The following is a 12,196-nucleotide window of genomic DNA, read 5'->3' as shown; positions in this document are numbered from 1 at the left end:
TTCGTTTTCGATCAATTTGCATACCGGGAAGCTACCTTTCTGAATTAAAGATGATAATTTAAAACTACACAAATATCTTAATAGCTCTACAATAATTCTTCAACAAATATATTTTGAGTAACGCACAGTAATTAAGTTGTACGCAAACTCATCTTACGTATTATTCCCACGTCGACAAACATTAATTTAACTTGGTTCATAAGCTTCGAATTGACGTTTCCATCTTGGTATAAGGAAACCGATTTTCCATAGCGGTTATTACATTATTATAGTTTAAAATACTTAAGATCAAACCAATTACAATATTTCAATGTTTCTTAACTGTTATATTAATATCCTGTGTTAAGTTTTATTTAAATTGCTATATCGATGTTGGGACAGTCATGCTTACCGACCGACTAATATATTTGACGATCCGATGACGAAGTTCTTGTGGCTTGCCAGATGTTACCGATATAATTTATAGACGGATCTATAGGGCCTGTTTGCTCCAATTTCCTTATCACGAAATTCCAAGTACTGACGAATCAATTTTTGTATGCTAATATTTCAAAGAGGCAATATTTGATTGTTTGTTCGTTTGCATTGAATAGGCTTTGAAACTACTAAACGTTTTAAAAAAAACTTTTCATTGTTGGGAAGCTACACTATCCCCGGATGATATAGCCTATATTTCTTAATAGATTCTTTTTATCTCCACGATGGCAAAGTCGTGGAGAACTGCTATTATGAAATGAAGACATTAGCTGTGTTAACATCATGGCATTTATAAAAGCTAAAGCTTTCTTTATTAGTTGGTTAAATTTATTATTTATATTTATAAATAGAGCACACAAGTAAGCTATTCCGGAAGTAATTTTACTTTACAAAAGGCCAATCCAATTTATGGTCCGCAGAGTGTAATAATGGATGTATACATTTTATATTGAGTCCAACGCTACAAGGACTTTGTGTTTATAAAATGAGCTAGAATAATCGCATCATATAACGTTCTTTCATGTTTATGTATGTATTAAAAACTCATGTATTTTAAATACATTTATATAGAATAAATTATACAATGACCAATTTTTTACAATTATACAACGACGACTCCCGGCGTATGGAGTAAGACAATCTGATTTTTCACGAGAACCTATTGTTATTTCATGACATTGCACAGCTACACTGATAGTCTTAATGTATGTATGTTTATTCAACACTAAGGTGTGAACTTAGTTATCATTTAGCGAATCGATCTGATATGCAACTCGAATCCAATGAATATTTAATTTCATACATCTTAGAAGTTAATTGAAACTTTAGAATGTTATTACTTAGCCTCACATATCAAAGCTCTCAGGTTCTTAGAATTAGAAAATCCATTAGTGTTATTAGTTGTATATTATGACTATTATCTTAATAAGATTGTCCCAAACTGATATATAAACACGGCTAAACACTCACGTATATTCGTCCGGTGGCGGCACCGACTAGTTTCGAGCCCATCGGGGGCCCTTCATCAGGATGAGTGGCACTGGTATTATTTCGCGGACGCGGCCCGTCGCTCACTCACGTGTTTATATATCAGTTTAGTATAATGTCTCACGAAAGTTTGAATAATTTAAGATTGTCCCAATTATTTAAATAATGTTTTTCTTTACATCTAGAGATGCTACTAGGCCAGATGTGTCAAATATATAATTTTGCTAAATTATCAAAATAGCCAAGACCGCAAATAATCTTATTTACACATTATTAGGTGGGGCGTTCCCACATATGTTGTTGCTGACGTCAACTACTCTTAAAATTATCTTACAATTAAGTGCAAACAATTATTAAATATGATAATTTAACAAACAGGTACAATGTTTTATTTGTATCTGTAATACGGATCATTTAATTGCGAACGAAATGAAATACATTTATACAATTGCTAGAGTTTTGAATAAACGAACAAAGTTTATAATGCATCACGAACTGCAATTTATTTTCGATAGCGAAACTGTACGAGTAATGGGAGGTAACAGATTTTAAAATATTATTTTTATTGAATTGTGTGTTCTATTTTTGAACAACGATAGTGTTAAGAATTAAAAAAAAAGTTTTCGTTTTATCTAATACTTATCGACGCTATGTTTTACTTCTTACTAATATTATAAATGCGAGTGTTTAGATGGATGTTTGTTTAGAGGTATCTCCAGAGCAACTCAACGGATGATGAAATTTGGCACAGATGTAAAACATAGTCTGGAACAACACTTTTTTAACACCGCGCGGACGGAGTAGCGGGCCACAGCCAATTAACTATGAAATAACCATAGTAAATATGCATTTTATATAAGTTTGTCTATTGTATGATGATGATGCTTTGTAACAGTAAGTACTTAAGAGATTTTTATAAGTACACAACTATATTTAAAACTTGTACATTTAATCAGATCTTTACAACAAAGTAAATATTGACCTAAAGTTTTAACATATTAATTTCTATTCATACTAGTTGTCACCCGCGACTCCGTCCGCGCGGGATTAAAAATAGATGTTGGCCGATTCTCAGACCTACTCAATATGCTTACAAAATTTCATGAGAATCGGTGAAGCCGTTTCGGAGGAGTATGGGGACGAAAATTGTGACACGAGAATTTTATATATAAGATAAAATGTCCGTGAGTTTTTTACACAGGCACAATTTACATATGTGTTTAGTTATCACAGTATTCATGGATATTATATACTTGGCTAGGAACACATTGTAATCTGCATTAAGTAGCAAAGTAGAACGGTTAAGCGTTATTGTAAAATGAACGCAAGCATGGATGTTAAATAAAGCGCGGTTTACAACACAGAAATAATTAATGAAATTAGTTTATATAGTATCTTTATTGCAAGTTTTTTGACATGTATTTTAGAATATATAAATAAAAGCTTTCGCCCTCGCTGGATTATAAAAAAAACTTAAAAGTAGCCTACGTGTTCTTTCTGACTATGTTCTACATATATGCCAAATTTCAGAGAGATCCGTTCAGCCATTCCGGAGATACCTTCAAACAAACATCCATTTATCCATCCATCTAAACATTTGCATTTATAATATTAGTATGATGTACCTAAATTTTATTTACTATCAAAACAATAAATCAAGAATAGAATAAGAAACAAATATTAGCATGTTTCTAGTAAGTCTCTTGAGCATTAATTATTGTATGATAATTAATGTTTTATTTGTCTGTACTCTATTAATAACGAGGAAAGGGAATTCTTCAACAGTACGAAAATTATTATTTTTTCATTGCTTGATGTTTCTTCATTGTGTGCCTTTTCCTTCTCGGGTGATGTTTTTTCTATTATGTTTGATTAGAATATAATATTGTAATATTAACTAGTTGACTGTTTATAATGAAAATATTAATAAACTTTGTTAACGGTAAATTTTGACGTACGGTTGAACTAAGCATGTAACCAATTTTTTTAACATGTGAAAATTTATCATTAATTGAAAGTATTACGTTATCGTTTTTACCTAACTAAACAATATATTCAAAAACATATATTCAGTTTTAATAAAAAATTTAAAATTTAGTAGATAGAAACCCATCGTTACATATAAGACACAGAAGCAAAATCTAGGGCTTATTGTGTAAGACCATTGTGGTAAACGGCTACGTAACATGTTTAATTAACCAAGTTCGGACTACTCCGTTAAATTAAGTGAACACGGATGTTACAGTTTTCCATTTTATTATGTACATCCGTTACAAGATATTTTAATTAGGATTTCATCATCAGCTTATTATACGACCCCACCGAGGGGCTCGGACCCCACCCTTTTTTTCCAGAGAGGAATGTTTTATGCTTACTCCGCGCCCCGGGGGGGACGCGGTAGTTATGTGGGATTCTCCTCCATAGCGGAGGCATACCCACTAAACCTTTCTGTTCCTCCAACGCATCGGGACGGGGCCACGGGCACGCTTTCGCTCTCGGAGCTTACCCTAAGTTAAAGGTGATTAGGCCATGGTCAATCACGCTGGCTAAGAGCGGGTTGGTTGACTACACACATATCTTTGAATTTCTTCTCAGATACGTGCAGGTTGCATCACGATGTTTCCTTCGACGCAAAAACTTAGGATTTACAAAAAAATATAAGGATGGAAACAATGGGTCGTACATGCTCGATAATCTTGCCTGACCTTAAGCAAGTTGTATTGAGACTTGGATGGTATTCACGTTCGGTCACTTGCTTTAGTTCGAGCATGTATGTACCCACCTTAAGATCTTACTCGTGACGCTTTTCATTTATTTAATGACTTATTACTATGGAGTACAAAATGTGCATAAAGCTATATTAAAGTAGTCATCTGGGAAGATAGAGATAATATTAAAATATTTGATACAATTTCAATTGTTTATTATAGTGTACCACGCTTTATTTTATGTTTATCGATTCACAAATTTATCTTGTTCTTATTAAACACGGGCAATAAAATACAAAGACTTATTATGTGGCAGATTTAAAGATACGGAGTTTCACAATTTTTATTACAATCGAAGAATACGCTTTGCCTTTACGTTCCCCGCTCAGTAATCGAATTCCACTGAGAGTATTGAGTTTTATGGCGGTGTAGATTTTTTTTATTGTAACCTGCGATTTGTTTAAAATTGACTCAAAATGTCACACATTTTAATAACATAAATGAACAAGGTATATACGTATTTGCCATTTAAATAACAAGCTATTATGAAGAAGCTGCAAATAATATTTCGCTGGGTTCCACGTATACAGTCGTGACTCACTGCGTAACAAGACTTTTATATTTATTAAATCGAAATTCGAATATTGTGATTCCAACTTATTTAATCTGCTGGCACAGCGAACTAAAGTCGGAACACAAGAGATCGCCAAAGTTGCCTGTCCAGTGCCTTCTTCTGCCAGTCCATTGCTTGTAGCTTCTGCATGTTCAAATCTCAACGACTTGCGAGCAGTATCTGGGCTGGCCGGTGTTACAAACTATGATACTGTATTTAAAACATTGTTTTAACGTTTCTATACGTTTTAATGTCTGGCCTTTTAATCATTTTGTCTTCTATCATAAAACGATTAAAGATAGATATATCATCGGAGATAACATCTTGCCGGAGACGTTATTAGCGTTCGTGGAAGCTTCGTCTGATATTTGAATATTCCCGGTAAATCCCTCATTACTGCGCGACGCCGAGCAGGCGCTGATTCCACAGGCGTTCACTACGACTACGAGCTATTTGAAACGGTTTTAGAATATATTTATTCCTTTTTAAATGGTAATTTTAAAACAATATATGCCCACGAAAGGCTTATGTGTTTTGTAGTTAGAAATTGTGAATGTAAATTATTGATCATTTCAATTTGATCAAACGTAATATCTATTACTGAAGTTAAAAAGGATATGTTAGAGATAAAGGTATAAAGAAAAATTGTAAGCTGTTCACAATTTTTTTTAATTAAACAAAAATACTCTCAACTAAGAGTATTTGAACTATATTAATTCGGTTAACAAGACTTCCCTCGAGACAAAAAGATGGAATGAATTTGCGGAATAACAAGAGCCACTCGTAAAATACGGCTGCGATTACAGCGCTCGTCTATTCCAAAAATGTTAAGCGAGTGAAGTAGATCGCATTGCATTAGCATTATTGCCATGTGAGACTACGTTTTAAACGGAAACGCTTCACAAATTTCGAGTTTCACTTATATTATACATACTTTTAATATAAATATTTTCATGTTAAGTTGCGATATTGAGATACAATAGTACTAGGCTAAGCTAGCAATGGTGGATATGCAGTAGATAGAACGAAGTAGCTACGTTATAATTGGAAATAATTGTTAAGATTACTATTTTTTTAAAGTACACATAGTAATCTAAGCGTCTTAAAAAAATCAATGGATATATGTATGCAATAAATGTACATTAAATACACACAGGATGTATTCATATCCCTTGCTTAATATATTAACAAATTATTTAACTTTAGTATTTTTCATTTTGCTTTTGTCTCCCATTTTTCCTAGGCACTTGAGTCATTCTCAAATCGTGTGTATGAAAGACACAGATTTAGAGGTTTTATGCACCGCCGCGTTTCATTTCGGAAACGATATCGAACAGTTCACATCAACATACTTCACACGTGATTAAGAACACTTTAAAGTTAAAGTTACAGCAAACCGAAAAACACCCTTTATAAGAAAACAAAGTAATCAAGGGTTCCGTTTTGTTCCTATGAGGTACAGAACCCTAAAAATGATAACTAAATACGTTTATGTACAAATGTTTGGTGAAAATTAAGGGCAAATAGCTTTAGTTTATAATAATTACGTGGATTACCATTATAGCTGTAGTTTTATCAATTTCGTACCTCGACATATTCATAAAGATTAGTTGGGAATTAATCTGGACGCGTGTGGCTTAATGGTGATATTAATCATAATATATATGTATGCTCAAAATTACATATAGGTTATATATTATCAATCATTTTATCTAACTAATATTATAAATGCAAATGTTTAGATGGAGGGATGGATGGACGGATGGATGTTTGTTTGAAGGTATCTCCAGAAGGGCTGATCCCGTTGAAATTTGGCATACATGTAGAACTTAAAGCACGTAGGCTTCTATTTATGTTGTTTTTAATAACGTGCGGACGGAGTCGCCGGCGACCCCTAGTATATTATCATTGTGGGAAATCGTGATCACATACATAAAATCAAAAAATAAATCCTATATTTCTTAAGATTTATTTTGTTAATCAAAAAAGATTAACCGAGTCAATAGTAAGAGGAACAGAGCTTATCCTGTTAATATTGAACTAATAAATTTTAACGTTTATATAAACTATTATAAATAACTTGTAATACAGTAAATATCAATCCCACAAGATGTAAATAATAAAACAAATGTAATGTTATTTACAGCAGATTATGAAAAAATAGGTCATAATACTTTCAATGACTCCCTACATTTAGTTCTGACTCTCAGACTTACTATTGTGAGTTATCTCTGCCGAAAAACATATTGTTATATCAGATTCTTTTCATAGAATTTTGACAATATGTTTTATGTATATTGGATAAACATTTTACAAGTTTGCTGATCAATTTGTGAACTACTCGCTTCATTGTCTCAGTAACAGGATGCAGACTAAATATGCGCGAAACGTGTAAACGCATTAATGTTCCGAGTACGGTAATATACTTCAAGTATGTGCAGGAAAAGGTGAACATTTCTATATTTAGTTAGATGTACTGAAATCTAGCAAAACTGTTCAGAAAACCTAAGTCCTATGTTAGAATTGCTTTAGAAAAGAAAGCTTGATTTTTATTTATTTATTCTAAGCTTCGCTGATGGTACATGAAAAACTACTTATACTCATGAATTGGAAATAGTTAATGGAATAAAAAAAAATGCATAGAAATGTAAAGTGATCTGTTATTTCTTTCCTGTGAACATTGTCCTGGAATGAGGATTTTAAAGGTTATAAATATTGTTTTCAAATGAATTAGTTTGATAATAAATAAATAATAATAACATAAATACATAAAAATTTCAACGCGAATTCGCGCAAAAGTATAATTGTAAATCTTAACACAACAATAACTCATAAAGGTATAAAGATATAGAAAATAAAATAACTTGATTTACAATAGTAGACGAATATAGGAAAAAAATAGACTTTAGTATTTCTCAGTTCCATTGAGATTGAATGCAACAATATCCTATAAACTGTTCATTATGAATACTTCTGCTCCGTCCAGACAATCATGGTCGCTGTAATCGGCTAATGTAGTTAAGCCGAGCGACCAATTTAAATTGGAAAACGAATGCAAAGCTTAGTCTGTAAAGAGTACGCTCACGTAAGAACAATCTAATAGAAACGTCGAGCTTTGAACGCTAAAGAGTTGCCACTTAAATAAACGAGGGATCCAATAGATAAAGCAATAAAATGCATGTTTTTAAATTTTACACAATAAGGATTGTTTTTACTAATTTTATATTTTCTTTAACATAAGAATTAAAGAAAAGATCGGAGTTTTTTTTTGTCATCACAGTCACGATTACATGATAGTGAAAATGATGATGATTTATATGTAGCAAAACTTTGTAAATATAAACAATGGCTTGAAAATTGTTGCAGAACATTTACTAGTGTCCGGAATACCGGTTAAACTTTAGTGGGTGCTCCAACTTAATGTAGTGTCAACTTAAAAGTCTTTAAGCATGTCATTTTCTTAAAGTTACCAAGTTTCAGAATTTTAATTTTAAGTAAATGTCTGCAGACTACTACATAAAATGATTTTAAAATATCTCTTTAGTTATATACAACTTCCTTATCTATGCAAAATAAACATTTTTGTATTATTATGATATCTGTAATAAAAAATATGTTTTTATCAGTTAAGTATAAGTAAAAAATATTATAAATTAAAGAATATCAAATATGAGACGTAAATATGTTTTAAATTTAGTATATTTGTTTCAATTTATTTGCCTAAAATAATGAGTATGTGTAATGTACACTGTGTCACGCACCAAGTAGCTTAGTCTTGTCAGAGCTCGTAAATCATAGCCGTTAACACGTATGACCGTGTAACATTATATTAGACTTCCTCTTAACAGAAGCATACGAGATAAATGATTATGACTCTACCTAATATATTTAAAGTAAAGGGAACATTACTTCTCACAAAATATGTTTTATGGATGTACGAATTGGATCACAGTTTTTTATCCGTACTAGCTGTTGACCGCGACTCTGTCGTTGCGCGTAATTAAAAAAAACATAATTATTAGCCTACGTGTTCTACTAGACTATGTTTTACATCTATGCCAAGTTTCAGCGATATACATTCTGCCGTTTATACGGGAATAAGAAAAGGGCTGTTTTTAGCGTTTCCCGGTAAATATTCGAATTTTTCTCACTTTTTAAACCTTCCCTAGACCTCCATGAACATTTTAAGACCAAGATAAGATAAATCCGATCAGCCGTTTCCAAGTTTTAGCGAGACTGACGAACAGCAATTGATTTTATACATAAATATAGACTATAAGAAAAGAATTAAATTTCGAACTTAAAATGCATACGTAAATAATGCATATATTTTATGCGCAAAAAGGTGAACAACCTATTTTCCGGTGTAAACGTACTCAAAGTTAAATGGTCACTGAGCCCTCAGGTCTAAGATGCGCTTAGAATGGTTTTAGATAATTTTAGACGAATATAAGCTTAGCTGTTGCTTAATATTAACTATGTCTGTGTGTGCGATGTATACTGTTTTGATTTGAAATTATTTGCATTCTGCATAGCATCGTACTGTGGAAGCCATTCCTCTATAAAGCTCTGAACTGTTTCACTAATCGTGCCGTTCGCCGGATATCTCCCGCCTGCCAGACTAGTTGCTATTTTACCAAATACTATCCCGTCATAGACCCTAACGCGGGCTTTGTCAACCTTCATTTTGTCTTACAAAAAGTTATCTCAAAAGTCTCATAAAGTAATAATAGTTTTTATTTAACATACATTTATTTTAAAATCGGTAACCCACGACCATGTTAATGAAGAAAAGAATGGTGTCGCAAAATTGCTTCAATTGGAAATCTGTAGTCTTTCTTACCTTTTTGGGTTATGAACATTATTTCAAAAATTATGTCTGCTTAATAAAAATCAATTGCGTTCGTTAGTCTCGCTAAAACTCGAGAACGGCTTAACGTATTTATCTTATCTTGGTGTTGAAATGGTCATGGAGGTATAGGGAAGGTTTAAAAGATAAAAAAAAAACGAATAATTGCCGGGAAAACCCTAAAAAAACAGCCCTTTTCTTTTTCCCATATAAACGGCTGAGTGAATCTCGCCGAAACTTGGCATAGATGTAGAACATAGTCTGCAAGGACACATAGGCTAATAGTTATGTTTTTTTTTTCATTACGCGAATGGGTTTCAAAGTTCACTCAGTTAATATCAATACGTTGCATTTCTGTACGTTGTAGGTTTTCGGCAATAACGTGCAAAATTGTACACAGCCGACAGACAGATTGGCGTGTGCCGTACAAATGCTTCAGATATTAATTCTGATCGTCTTCGTTGCTCCGTTTAGAATATCAATATGAAAGCTTGTGCATTTAATTTGCTGCACTCGAACTTGCTACGTAGAATATTAATTTATTTATCAGTAATATTAATTGGGTAAAATATGTTTTTAATTTGATTTCTATTAAAATTATTTTAAATAATCTGTTATATGCTTAACTTAGTTCATTATTTCTACCTTTACATTTTTTATGAACAGTTTGTTTTATGTTTTTCTTAAATAGTTTACCGAGATGTTGGAATATAGAAGAAACGAGAGATTTGTGTCAAGACCGCTCCGTATCTAGGTCCGGGGTCTCTGCCTACCCTTCTACGTCACGAGAATGAGTTATGTTGTTTCTATTTTATATATTATAGTTATTAAAGGAAAGAATAGTTTGATTTCTGTAATTAATACGTACTTTCAAATTATTAGATTTTTTTATTTGTGTGTAATAATATAATAGTCTTATATCTTTTCGTAAGAATCTCTTTAATCTAATAATTGATTAATTATTGTTGTGTAATTGAACAATTACTCGTTTTATCCTCACGAAGGACGACCTGCTAATCTTGTTATCTTATTAATAACGGAATTAAATTCTTGTTTCTAATAGCAAATATTTTTGGACGTTTACGCGATTAAATGCTTTTAATTTTAGTTTAAGTTTACCAATTTCGTTTTTAATTACTTGTTTTCAAATATAAATAATATTCGTAAACATATGATAAAAGAACATAATTAAGTATAAACGTCGTAGCTTATTTACTTAAGGTACCGGTTCTTTGATATGTTTAGTTTGTCCGTAGAATTTTCTTTTATAAATAATTTGTACAGGATGAATACGAGTGGAAAGCAAGTCTAATAGTCAATGTAAAAGTACTGTTGAAAAGTTATACAAGGGAGAAATGGCTTAATTCAAGTTATGAACAAACAAGAAGGAGTTTCAATTAAAATTTGCTTCAAATTTCAATAGACACTAAGCTAACTTTGCTAAGAATTCTCATTCATTTTCGCCACGTTACAATGTTTACCCATAGTAATAAATATAAAGTAATACATAACATCAACATTAATATAACAATTTTTAAGAAACGTCATCAAATAAAATAGAAATTAAGTATTGTTACGTTGTATAATGTAAGTATTTTAAGCATTTTTTTTTCAATAAATTGAATATTTTCTATTAAAATTTCAGTTGTAATCATTTCATTGCTTTATTCAAAATGAATAGAGCGTCGGTGGCTCAGTGGTGTCAGCACTTGACTTGTAATCTGCAGGTCCTGGGTTCGAATCCCGCCATGTACCAATGTGTTTTTCGATTTTCGATTTACATATGTACATTGATCCGACGTTCTTATGGTGAAGGAAAAAATCGTGATGCAACCTGCACATATCTGAGAAGTAATTCAATGATATGTGTGAAGTCAACCAACCCGCACTTGGCCAGCGTGGTTGACTATGGCCTAGTCACCCTTAACTTTAGAATAGGCTCCAAGCCCCTCCGTGGGGATATATAGTGAGCTGATGATGATGATGCAAAATGATCTAGATTTTGAGATGCTACCAAAATGTTTATGTTCACCATTGCCGGTCAATAAACAAAATCAATATCATTTAAACCAGTAAGTACGATAATTCTGTTTAAATTGCAAGTGCTTAATTCATTAAGTAAATTGAACTACAAGTGTAAAGCTTGTTTACCGCGACCATTTATTTGAAAACCCTTTTTTGGTGTAAATGCTTTCCATACATTACTCAAATGAGAAACTGAGAACGTTTTATTCTTCCGCGCGTTTTAAATAAAGCGATTGCTTTTATAAATATGACTTCGAAAAACAAAACATCATTTTACGATATTTTAAAAGTTATTGTGTGTTTTAAAAATTTGACTATGGCATATTTTTAAATGTTTATATTTCTACAAGCCTGAGACTTTCCAAGATCGGTTTGAATGCTTTTAACCGATTTGAATGATATGAGAACTTTAAAATTAAGGTTACATTTGTTGCAGGAATGCTTACAGAAAGAATATATATAATAATATTTTTTTTTTCAATCTATTATGTGAATTCATTCAGAAAAAATAACTAGTAAAAATTTTACTTAAGTTAA

Source organism: Papilio xuthus, unplaced genomic scaffold (assembly GCF_000836235.2).
Source record: "Papilio xuthus unplaced genomic scaffold, Pxut_1.1 DF828952.1, whole genome shotgun sequence".
Taxonomy (NCBI): domain Eukaryota; kingdom Metazoa; phylum Arthropoda; class Insecta; order Lepidoptera; family Papilionidae; genus Papilio; species Papilio xuthus.
The sequence above is the reverse complement of the archived record's forward strand: the minus strand, read 5'-3'. Positions refer to the sequence as shown.